At 40.8% G+C, this 11,415-nt stretch overlaps 1 pseudogene; it reads left to right on the top strand.

The window, feature by feature from the left end:
* Nucleotides 1-4,588, top strand: part of LOC141271436 (uncharacterized) — a 116,687-nt pseudogene extending 112,099 nt beyond the window's left edge.
* Nucleotides 4,589-11,415: the final 6,827 nt, after the last annotated feature.

Raw genomic sequence — 11,415 nt, forward strand, 5'->3', positions numbered from 1 at the left:
ATCAAGATTTGGACCAATTAATTTGGAGTCCAGACAGGGAACTGAAGTGATGTAGAGAGTCCATAATGTGTTCAAGTGACCAGTCAGGGTCTGTAAGGTGTCATCTTCATATAAACTGACTTTCTCGCTCACTGGGGGTACATCAGAACTGAGTATCATAGGGTCCTGCAATAGATGTTTTGCCAGGTGTTTTTTTTTCGCTAATGCAAATAAAATTGGTGATAAAGGGCCGCTATGCCTGGTGCCACTTTGTAGCTGAAAAGGTTCTAAGGTCTACCTCGACATTGCTACCTGGAAGTTAGGTTCAGTGTAGTGTACCCATGAAATAAAGGTGTCTCTGAACCCTAATCTGACGGTGTATGGCACAAGAAACACCACTCAATCGAGTTGAATATTTTGGAGACATCACGGGTCAAAATTGCCCTGGACCCGATAGGATAGTAAGTCGTTTTAGAGTTTACAAAAATTGTGTGTATTAAAGGTTGTTGAGCAACCAGACATAAAACTCGTTTTGTCAGGATGTATTAATGAACAAATTACTGAATTTACTTGACTTGCTAAAATTTTTATATCCGATTTGTAGTAGGAACCACGCAGTCTAGGGGTCTTAAAATACTGGCAGTGCACATGTTTTACCGCTGCTTGATTCATCCCCTCTGGGGCTTCACTAAGCTCTTTCAAGCAGTCCTTGAGAAAATCAGTTGAGCGGTAGTCAGGCATTTGACCTGCTGCTCCATTTTGTAACGAGGATAAAAGTGCTTCGTCGAAGTTAAGAATTCCTTATTTTGCTGGTTGACACGGGTCCCAAGAATTGGACTTCCATTGATCAGTAAGTTTGTAATTGTTTTAACTGAACAATCCCTTTAATAAAGGTTATGTTTTTGACAGATAACTGTTCCAGGACATTACAAAGACAACGGATATCTTTAGAATTCAGAGCAGAAGATGGTGGCATAAAACAACATACATGTAAAGACCAAATTAAAGATCTATCATCTGAATGTTTTAAACAAATCCTAGCAAAGACTATTAAGCAAACTAAAATTCACAAAAAAGGTGATAAAGCGCAAATAGCCCACCCTGCAAACAAAAAATATTCATGTTCAGAATGCGGGAAATGTTATAAAGCTAAAAAACATCTTGTTAGACATCAAAATATTCATCAAAGGTTTAAGCAATTTTCATGTCCAGAATGTGGGAAATGTTTTAATCAAAATACACATCTGGTTATACATCAGAGAATTCACACAGGGGAGAAGCCATATTCCTGTTCAAAATGTGGAAAATTGTTTGCAAATAAGTCAAGGCTAGTTACACATCAGAGAATTCATACAGGGGAGAAGCCATTTTCATGTTCAGAATGTGAAAAATTATTTGCATTTAAGTCAAGGCTGGTTGCACATCAGAGAATTCATACAGGGGAGAAACCATTTTCATGTTCAGAATGTGGAAAATATTATAGAGAGAAAAAACATCTCATTTCCCATCAATACATCCATCAAGTATTTAAGCCTTTTTCATGTTCAGAATGTGGGAAGTGTTTTAACCGGAAATCCCATCTTGTTACGCATCAGAGAACGCACACAGGGGAGAAGCCATATTCTTGCCCAGAATGTGACAAATGTTTTCATGAAAAATCTTCTCTTACAAAACATCAGAGAATTCACACTGGGGAAAAGGAATTTTCATGTTCAGAATGTGGGTTATGCTTTAGATACAAACACAAACTCATTAGACATCAGAGAAGTCACACAGGTGAAAAGCCTTTTTCATGTTCAGAATGTGGGAAATGTTTTAGCACTAAATTCACTCTTGTTATGCATCAGAGAAATCACACAGGGGAAAAGCCATTTTCATGCTCTGAATGTGGGAAATTCTTTATCAATAAGTCTATTCTTTTTAAACATCAGAAAATTCATACAGGGGAGAAGCCTTTTTCATGTTCAGAATGTGGAAAATTCTTTACAAGTAAGTCAATTCTGGTTACACATCAGAGAATTCACACTGGGGATAAACCTTTTTCATGTTCAGAATGTGGAAAATTCTTTACAAAAAAGGCAAATTTGGTTAGACACCAGAGAATTCACACAGGGGAGAAACCATTTTCATGTTCAGAATGTGGGAAATGTTATAGAGATAAAAACCATCTTGTTTCACATCAAAACATTCATCAAGTATTTAAGCCATTGTCATGTTCAGAATGTGACAAACGTTTTCATGAAAAATCATCTCTTACAAAACATCAGAGAATTCACACAAAGACCTTTTCATGTTCAGAATGTGGGTTATGTTTTAGATACAAAAGCACTCTCATTGGTCATCAGAGAACTCACACAGGTGAAAAGCCTTTTTTATGTTCAGAATGTGGGAAATGTTTTACCAATAAATCCTCTCTTGTTATGCATCAGATAAATCACACAGGGAAAAAGCCATTTGCCTGTTTAGAATGTGGAAATTCTTTTAATCGAAAATCAACACTTGTTATACATCAGAGAATTCACACAGGAGAGAATCCACATTCATGTTCAGAATGTGAGCAATGTTTCAGCAATAAGACTGCTCTTGTTCTTCATCAGAAAATTCATACAGGGGAGAACCCTTTTTCATGTTCACAGTGTGGAAAATTCTTTACAAGGAAGTCAATTCTAGTTAAACATCAGAGAATTCACACAGGGGAGAAACCTTTTTCATGTTCAGAATGTGGAAAATTCTTTACAAGTAAGTCAAATCTGGTTATACATCAGAGAAGTCACACAGGGGAGAAGCCATATTCATGTTCAGAATGTGAGAAACGTTTCAGCAGTACATCTGCTCTTATTAGCCATCAGAGAATTCACACAGGGGAGAAACCTTTTTCATGTTCAAAATGCGGAAAATTATTTAAAAGGAAGTCAAATCTGGTTACACATCAGAGAATTCACACAGGGGAGAAGCCAATTTAATCCTGAGGAAGTGGGAAATATTTTACCCAGAAAACAAAGCTTGTCTGGCATAAAAAAAAATATACAACGGAAACAGTCAAAATAAAGTGACATGTCATACACAAGACAGAGAAAATAGTTTGGAGAAGAAGACCTGGGCAACTTGCGGCCTATGGGCCACATCTGTTGTTTTGAATTTGTCTGTCCGACCTGTTGAAGGTATAGTCAAAGGAACAAAAGGATGACTGAACTGATTTTTGCTAGAATTATAATTTAAATTGTAGCCCTGCCCCAGATGGCATCTTCTAATTGGTGGAAGTGGGTGTTGCTGAAAGCAGCAAGAAGTTGCTTAGTTAATTGCTGTTAGCAGGGCTGCTCAAACCTTGGTGGGAGGATTCATGAGGAAAGCAGTGAGCAAATGCTAGGTCTGCACGTAACTGGCAACTAAGTGGAGTCTGGAGAAAGTAATTAAATAACACCTAAGAGACGGCATTGTGCTCCATAGCTTTGCTGAGTAAGTGTCAGTAACCTTGGCGGGAGGATTCATGAGGAAAACAGTGAGAAAAAGCTAGGACTACATTACTCATTTACTGCATGTAACTGGCAGCTACTTGGCAAATAAATGGGGCCTGGAGAATGAATTTAAAAAGATCTAAGAGACTGTATTTTGTGCCACGGCTATGCCGAGTTGGTCTCTGTACCATTGCTAATACTTTTAACACTTGCCTAATCCCCTAATTGCAGGATGAAAGCACCAACTACAGTTTGTATGTTGGATGATCCGCTATTTAGCATCAGCTGTATCTTCCTGGAACATCTCCTTACAGTTTAAACACTTAGACACAGTATTCATCAGGAATACTTCACTCAACATTGTGAAGTACCCCTCAACTCTACTACATGTGGTCTTCACATATAATATTCTATGTGCCTCTTCCCTCCCTTCCCTTCAATGATGAAGTGTGCTCCCAACTGCTCTGTATTCCCCACCATGTACTTTTGTGCTTCTCACTTTTGTGTGTAGAAGGGCTATTCCTTAGCACCGAGCTTGTGTGTTATTTTGCTACTTTCTATATCTTGTTCAGGGGAGGTAAGGGTTGAGCCCCTCACACGTGCTCTCTTTTATGATCTCCCCCATGTGCCATATGGATCCATGCATGTAGAATGGGAGGGCAATACATTTTTTTCCCAATGCTCACAATGTTTCCATTACTTGATTTAACTGTTAATACCATAAAGCTTATTGTTCCATGTATTATTAGGCTATGTTCATAAGACTGTATTTTTGTTCTGAGTGTTGTCTGTCTAAAAAATAAACTGACTTTACACAGACAGCTCTAGAACTAATGTTATGCTATTGGGTTGTTCAGATGAAAGGTTTTTCCCATCGATCGAATGTTCGAGTGAAAAAAATTGCAACGAACATGTGTCCACATTTCAGATAAGACTCCCCAGTCAAGTCTAAATGTGTGTAGAAAAAAATGGCTCTCATACAGGTCACCAGTATAGAATCAGATTTTTACGGTTAGATTGAAACTAAAACGGAAAACTGTTGTTTTTTTTTAAATTTAATTCACTGCTGATGTATCAAATGGTTGTCACACAGATGGCAATATTGGCAATACAGATTAAAAATCAGTCGTTTTTTCGTGATGACGATTTAATAATATGCTCTTATGATCGTAGATTTACCAATATCAGCTAATCCAAACCATATAGTTTATGGCTTTTTTAAACTAATACAATGAATATTGTAGAGAATTAAGTTTAGTTGATTGGTTCTCAGTTTGTCTTGTGAACCCTTGGGAAAATTTATTGCCCAACCCTGGTTTGGAGCAATAAATGATGATTAATGTCTGCAATTACCAATAAGCATCCTATCCATTAAGATAACACAACTCTATAAAACATATCCATATTTAAAAAAGTGTCTCAAAACTAATCGTTAAAAAAAAAAAATTGTTTTCTTTAAAACTTATATACTTGGACTTGATCTTTCTTTATGATTTTAAGTTGTCTCACCTTCTGATGTTGACTTCAAGATGAAAAGGTGAGCAATGATGATGAGTTTGGAATGGCATATGGCTGCCATGACTCATTCCTTAGAATATGACTCGTCAGACTTTGGATAACAATCTATTCATAGAGGATAATTGTATTAACCATATTAGAGTATATCCAAACATGGCTCTGTAGTGTATCAAAATAACTGCTGTTCTATCGTGTGCTAGGAAGAGGCTGTTTTAGGGTTTAATATTGTCTACGCCCCCGATCAAAAAAGCATTTCAAGACGTAGCGGACATTGGATAATGTCCGAAACAAGGTTCATTATTTTAGTCCAAAAGATGCAAATACCAAGACAAGACCATAGTAGATGTATAAAATGTGTTCATCCCCTATGACATAGTGATATTGGAAATCCACCACTTCTAAATAGCCTAAAACAGGCATTGCCAAGCAGGAGGCGAAATGGATGCATGAACTCACAACTGTGTGAGTTTATGCAACATTATAGCCAAAAGTGATTTTTAAGCAGCATCTGGAGCAATATCTGTACCCTAAAACATAATTTGGACACTGGTAACTCACAGATAAACAAAGATGTTTAAAGTCAGAGCATGGCAGGAAAAATCTGGACTACTTTAGATAATGATGTAAGCTTCTCTTCCTCTGATATACAAGCTTAGCACATAGCAGACTGTCCGTTGACCCAAAAGCCAACCAGCTTCCAATACTCCGCAGAACTATTGTTTCAATCATCTAATTTACCCACCCAAACACTGAAGGATAAAAAAGGCTCAAACATGATGTGAATGCTGCAGCCAATCAATGGCTGCTGATTGACTGTAAACATTCACGTGATGACACCGGCACATAATAATAATCTTTATTTATATAGCGCCAACATATTCCGTAGCGAGGTTAATATACAACAGTCATAAGTAACATAGCTAAAGATAATACAATAATTAAAGCAAAAATAATGACGACCCTGCTCGTAAGAGCTTACAATCTACAATGAGGTGGGGGTGACACAATGTACAGAGGCTTATTTACAATGATGATCCAGCCATCTTGAGGTGATGAGGGATAGATAAAGGCTGCATGAGCTCGTCACCAGCCAGTATTTGTAGTGCTTTTGGGTGCGGTGGAGTTTGGTGGAGACTTATGTTTGTTTGGAGAAATAATGAAAAGACTATAAAAATATAAAAGGACTTCGATTAGGGAACGTAATAGGCCCCCTTAAACAGGTGTGTTTTTAGGGAGCGCCTAAAACTGTGTAAGTTGTAGTTCATCTTAATTTCTTGGGATAGAGCATTCCAAAGAATAGCTGCAGCTTGGGAGAAGTCTTGGACCCGGGAGTGGGAGGTACGGATGTTAGTCGAAAGTCGGTTGCGGAGCGTAGAGAACGCGTAGGCCGATAAACAGAAATGAGCGAAGAGATGTAGGGGGCACCGCGCTGTGGAGAGCTTTGTGGATGAGAACAAGCAATTTAAATCGGATCCTATAGTGTATGGGCAGCTTGTGCAATGACTGAGTAACAAATAGCCAGATAGATCACCCTGGCTGCAGCATTAAGGATGGACTGGAGAGGGGAAAGTCGAGTGAGGGGGAGGCCAATTAATAGAGCTACAGTAGTCAAGGCGGGAGTGATTCAGGGCAACAGTGAGGGTTTTTGTTGTTTCCAAGGTGAGAAAGGGGCAAGAGATTGTATATGGAAGGTGAAGGAAAGATTGGTGTCAAATACAACGCCCAAACAGCGTGCCTGCTGGCTCGGCGTAATTGTGGTGCCACACACGGAGAGGGAGACGTCAGATTTAGGGAGGTGAGTAGATGGCAGGAGCAGAAGAAGTTCAGTTTTGGAAAGGTTGAGTTTCAGATAGAGAGCGGACATGATGCTGGAAACTGCGGCCAGACAGTCACTGGTGTTCTGTAGTACAGTGGGGGTAAGGTCAGGGGATGAGGTGTATAGTTGTGTGTCATCAGCATAAATATGGTACTGGAAGCCAAATTTGCTGATGGTCTGTCCAATTGGGGCCGTGTAGAGAGAGACGAGAAGAGGGCCAAGTACTGAACCCTGAGGAACCTCAATAGTGAGAGGAAGGTGGGAAGAAGTGGAGCCAGCAAACGATACACTAAAAGAGCGGTCAGATAGGTAGGAGGAGAACCAGGAGAGAGCAGTATCCGTTATGCCGATTGAGTGGAGCATAGAGAATAGTAGGTGGTGCTCAACGGTGTTGAAAGCTGCAGAGAGCAATCACTGTATGTTTTGCTGTCAGAAGGTCATTGGTTACTTTAATGAGTGCAGTTTCTGTAGAATGTAGGGGTCAGAAGCCGGACTGTGATGGGTCTAGAAGAGAGTGAATGGAGAGGTAACGGGTAAGGCAGGAGTAGACAAGGCGCTCCAAGAGTTTAGAGATGAAGGGGAGATTGCAGACTGGTCTGTAGTTTATGTGGGAAGGGTCAAGAAAGGTTTTTTTTTTAATAATGATGGAGTGTTTGAAGGAGGAGGGGAAGATACCAAAAGAGAGAGAGAGAGGTTGAAGATTTCAGTTAGGTGAGTAGGTGTGAGGGAATGGGGTCAGTGGTGGATGTAGTGGGATGAGAAGAGAGCAGCCTGGAGCCTTCTTCTTCTGTGACTGGGTCAAATGAGGAGAGTGATCCAGAGGAGATGTGGGGAGGGATGGGAGTCACGGCACTTGGCGGGTGGGAGCTGATTTCCTGATGGATTTTCTCTATTTTCTCTGTGAAGTAGGACGCCAGGTCCTCAGCACAAATGTCCGTGATAGGGGCCTGCGCTTTAGGACTGAGGAAGGAGTGAAATGTGTCGAAGAGTTTTTTTGGGTTGTTGGATAGTGAGGAGATCAGGGTGGTAAAGTAGGACTGTTTGGCGAGGTGAAGGGCAGTGTTATAGGTTTTTAACATAAATTTATAGTGGATAAAGTTTTCTAGTGTGCGAGTTTTCCTCCATAAGCGTTCAGCACTCCTAGAGCATCGCTGGAGAAATCGGGTTTGCGGTGTGAGCCAGGGCTGTTTTACTCTGTTTAGAGGTTCTGAGGGTGAAAGGCACTAGTTGGTCCAGGGTGCTTCGCAGACTGTCATTGTAGTGATTTACAGCCAGATCAGGACAGGAAAAAGAGGAGATTTGGGACAGTGATGAGTGAAGGGAGTCTGTAATTGAGGGTTAATGGCTTGTAGATTTCTGAATGTGTGATAGGTAGGAGTGTGCTGGGGTGGGCGAGGATTTGTGAGCGTGAAGGAGAGAATGTTCTGATCAGAGAGGGGAAGAGGGGAGTTATCTAGCTAGGGGATTGAACAAAGGCGGACAAAGACCAGATCAAGGGTGTTTCCGTCTTTGTGTGTCTCAGAGGTTGAAATCTGTGAGAGGCCAAAAGAAGTGGTTAAAGATAGAAGCTGGGATGCGGGTGGGGAGGTGGGGCTATTTATGGAGATGATGAAGTCTCCCAGGATAAGGGTTAGTAAATCTGAGGACATGAAGTGCGGCAGCCAGGCAGAAAAATGGCCAAGGAGCTGAGTGTATGAGCCTGGGGGATGGTATATGACTGCTATGCAACATTATCAGATGTTGATCCAAGCAGATACAGTACTGACTACAAAAGAATGGTGCGGGTCCAGGATATATAACTTTTTTTTATTGTGCCACCATGAAAGCGTTGAAATTAGATAGCCTCTCTGTCCTAATAGGAACAGGAAATACAAGCAGAGAGGTTAAGAGCCCTTCCTCTATTCCTCAGTATTTTATGTTTTTAGAAGGAGGGTGGCTTAGAGAGGTACTGTTTCTGGTACCTTTTGGGCCCTCTGGCTGGCAGCAGAGTTTTGGACATTCTTTAGCCAGGCAATCTAGCAGTGATACTTTTGAATATTCTTGCTACTGGGAATCATGCTAGGTCGAAAGGGGATCGAGCTCCATCGACTTGATGCTGCATGCGGGCTACAGGTTGGAGCAGTACAGTGTCTGGAAGCACTTGTGGGCCGCGCCAGATCTCTGAAAAGTGGTGTCTTCTGGCGTCCCCCTCTCCGTAAGTACTGCAGTTTCGTCTCACAAGATGTGAGTCATGCTGATGTGATGATCAGGTGACTTCTGGCGGTTAGAACCCGGAAGTTATTAGAGCGAAATTTGAATTCAAAACTAGAAGCAGCTGCCTTTTTGAATGAGGTTGGCCTGCTTGTATTGATGCCCACAATATAATGACCGTGATCAGTCTAATGGTCAGGAAGCCATAGATAGCTTGTTATCCCGCTCGGAATCTGCTGAGCAGTCTGCCAACCACCAGCCTAGTAAGTGGCATTTGCTGCCTCTTTACCAAGGTAAAAAAAGAAAAAACTGACCAGTGCCTCCAAACAGAATAAGACAAGTGTGAACTGGTGCAAGTTGTCACAACTAAGTCTGAAATGCTATAGTATGCAAACAATGAGTATATGATATTGGAACTGAATTACTGCAATGGAAAATATGTTAAAAAATGAAGGTACTAGTTAGGAACGTGTACGTCGCACCTATACCCAACTGATCCCTGTACAGACTAGAAAGGCCTTAGCCGTACAACTAACAACATGTTGGACCTAACTCCTTAAATGGCCGTGGAGGGGTTTCTCATACCTCCTGAGTAACCATCGTGGAGGCCACAACACACTGCCAACCTGGGAAAAGGAAAGTGTGAACCAACATATGAAAATCCAGGGTGAGAAACTAACATACATTCATATAGGGTAGTGAGGGAAAGCTAAGGAAGCAGGGCTGTGGACTCAGTAAGCCAAACCTTCGACTTCAACTCCGACTCCTCAATTTCCATGACAACCATTCCGACTCCCTCATACATGGCTCATGTTTAAAGGGAATCTGTCACCCCCCCCCTTCCTCCGGGCGATATCAGATCTCTACTATGGCCATACAGGGTATAGAGAAGTAAATCTATACTATTCCCCTAAATCGCTGCCTCTGTGCTAAATTACCATATTCCCCCCCCCCCTGCATGTCACAGGGCCCTGTGACGTGCCCTGCTCTGCCTCCCCTCCCGCGCATGCGCAATGCAAGGTTGTGGCGCAGTATGCAGATTTTTCTGCAATCAGACCTCTGCTATGGGCCATACAGGTAAGTATAGATTTACTTTTCTATCACCTGTATGGCCATAGTAGAGGTCTGATATCGCCCAGGGGGTGACGGATTCCCTTTAAGTGATAAATTTACTGTAGTAAAATGGTAACATTAAGCTTTTAATCATTATTATGATATAGTAATCAAGCTATTTAGATAGAACATAAAATATATTTATTGTAATACAACTGTAGAACAAAATTTCCTTTGAATATTTACAATTTACTATACACTATGCAGTAAGTGGAAAAAAAAACAGTTTTCAATAAAAATGTACTGAATAACATTTATGCAGTCTATGAATTTGTTCTGAGAAATCATCAGATCCTCCTTCATAGATTACCTCAAATCTGACCTAATTACAGGTGCCTCTCACTAAATTAGAATATCATAAAAAAGTTAATTTATTTCAGTTCTTCATACAAAAAGTGAAACTCATATTATATAGAGTCATTACACACAGAGTGATCTATTTCAAGTGTTTATTTCTGTTAATGTTGATGATTATGGCTTACAGCCAATGAAAACACAAAAGTCATTATCTCAATAAATTAGAACACTTTATAACACCAGCTTGAAAAATGTTTTTAGAATCCGAAATGTTGGCCTACTGAAATGTATGTTCAGTAAATGCACTCAATACTTGGTCGGGGCTCCTTTTGCATCAATTACTGCATTAATGTGGCGTGGCATGGAGGCGATCAGCCTCTGGCACTGCTGAGGTGTTATGGTAGCCCAGGATGCTTTGATAGCAGCCTTCAGCTCGTCTGCCTTGTTGGGTCCGGTGTCTCACATCTTCCTCTTGACAATACCCCATAGATTCTCTATGAGGTTAAGGTCAGGCGAGTTTTCTGGCCAATCAAGCACAGTGATACTGTTGTTTATAAACCAGGTATTGGTACTTTTGGCAGCGTGGACAAGTGCCAAGTCCTGCTGGAGAATAAAATTTCCATCTCCAAAAAGCTTGTCAGCAGAGGGAAGCATGAAGTGCTCTAAAATTTCCTGGTAGACTGCTGCAGACTTTGGTCTTGATAAAACACAGTGGACCTACACCAGCAGATGACATGGTTCCCCAAACCATCACTGATTGTGGAAACTTCACCCTAGACCTCAAGCAGCTTGGATTGTGTGCCTCTCTACTCTACCTCCAGACTTTCGGACCTTGATTTCCAAATGAAAATTGGAACTCTGGGTCCTTGTGGAGTGTGTCAATGACTGCCTTCTGGACATCTGTCAATTCAGCAGTCTTCCCAATGATTGTGGAGCCTACTGAAACAGACTAAGGGACCTTTTTAAACACTTAGGAAGCCTTTGAAGTTGTTTTTTGTTAATTATTTTAATTTACTGAGATAATGACCTTTGTGTTTTCATTGGCTG

This window comes from Phyllobates terribilis, unplaced genomic scaffold, assembly GCF_046119375.1.
Source record: "Phyllobates terribilis strain yellow unplaced genomic scaffold, ASM4611937v1 Scaffold_5__5_contigs__length_657084704, whole genome shotgun sequence".
Classification (NCBI taxonomy): Eukaryota; Metazoa; Chordata; class Amphibia; order Anura; family Dendrobatidae; genus Phyllobates; species Phyllobates terribilis.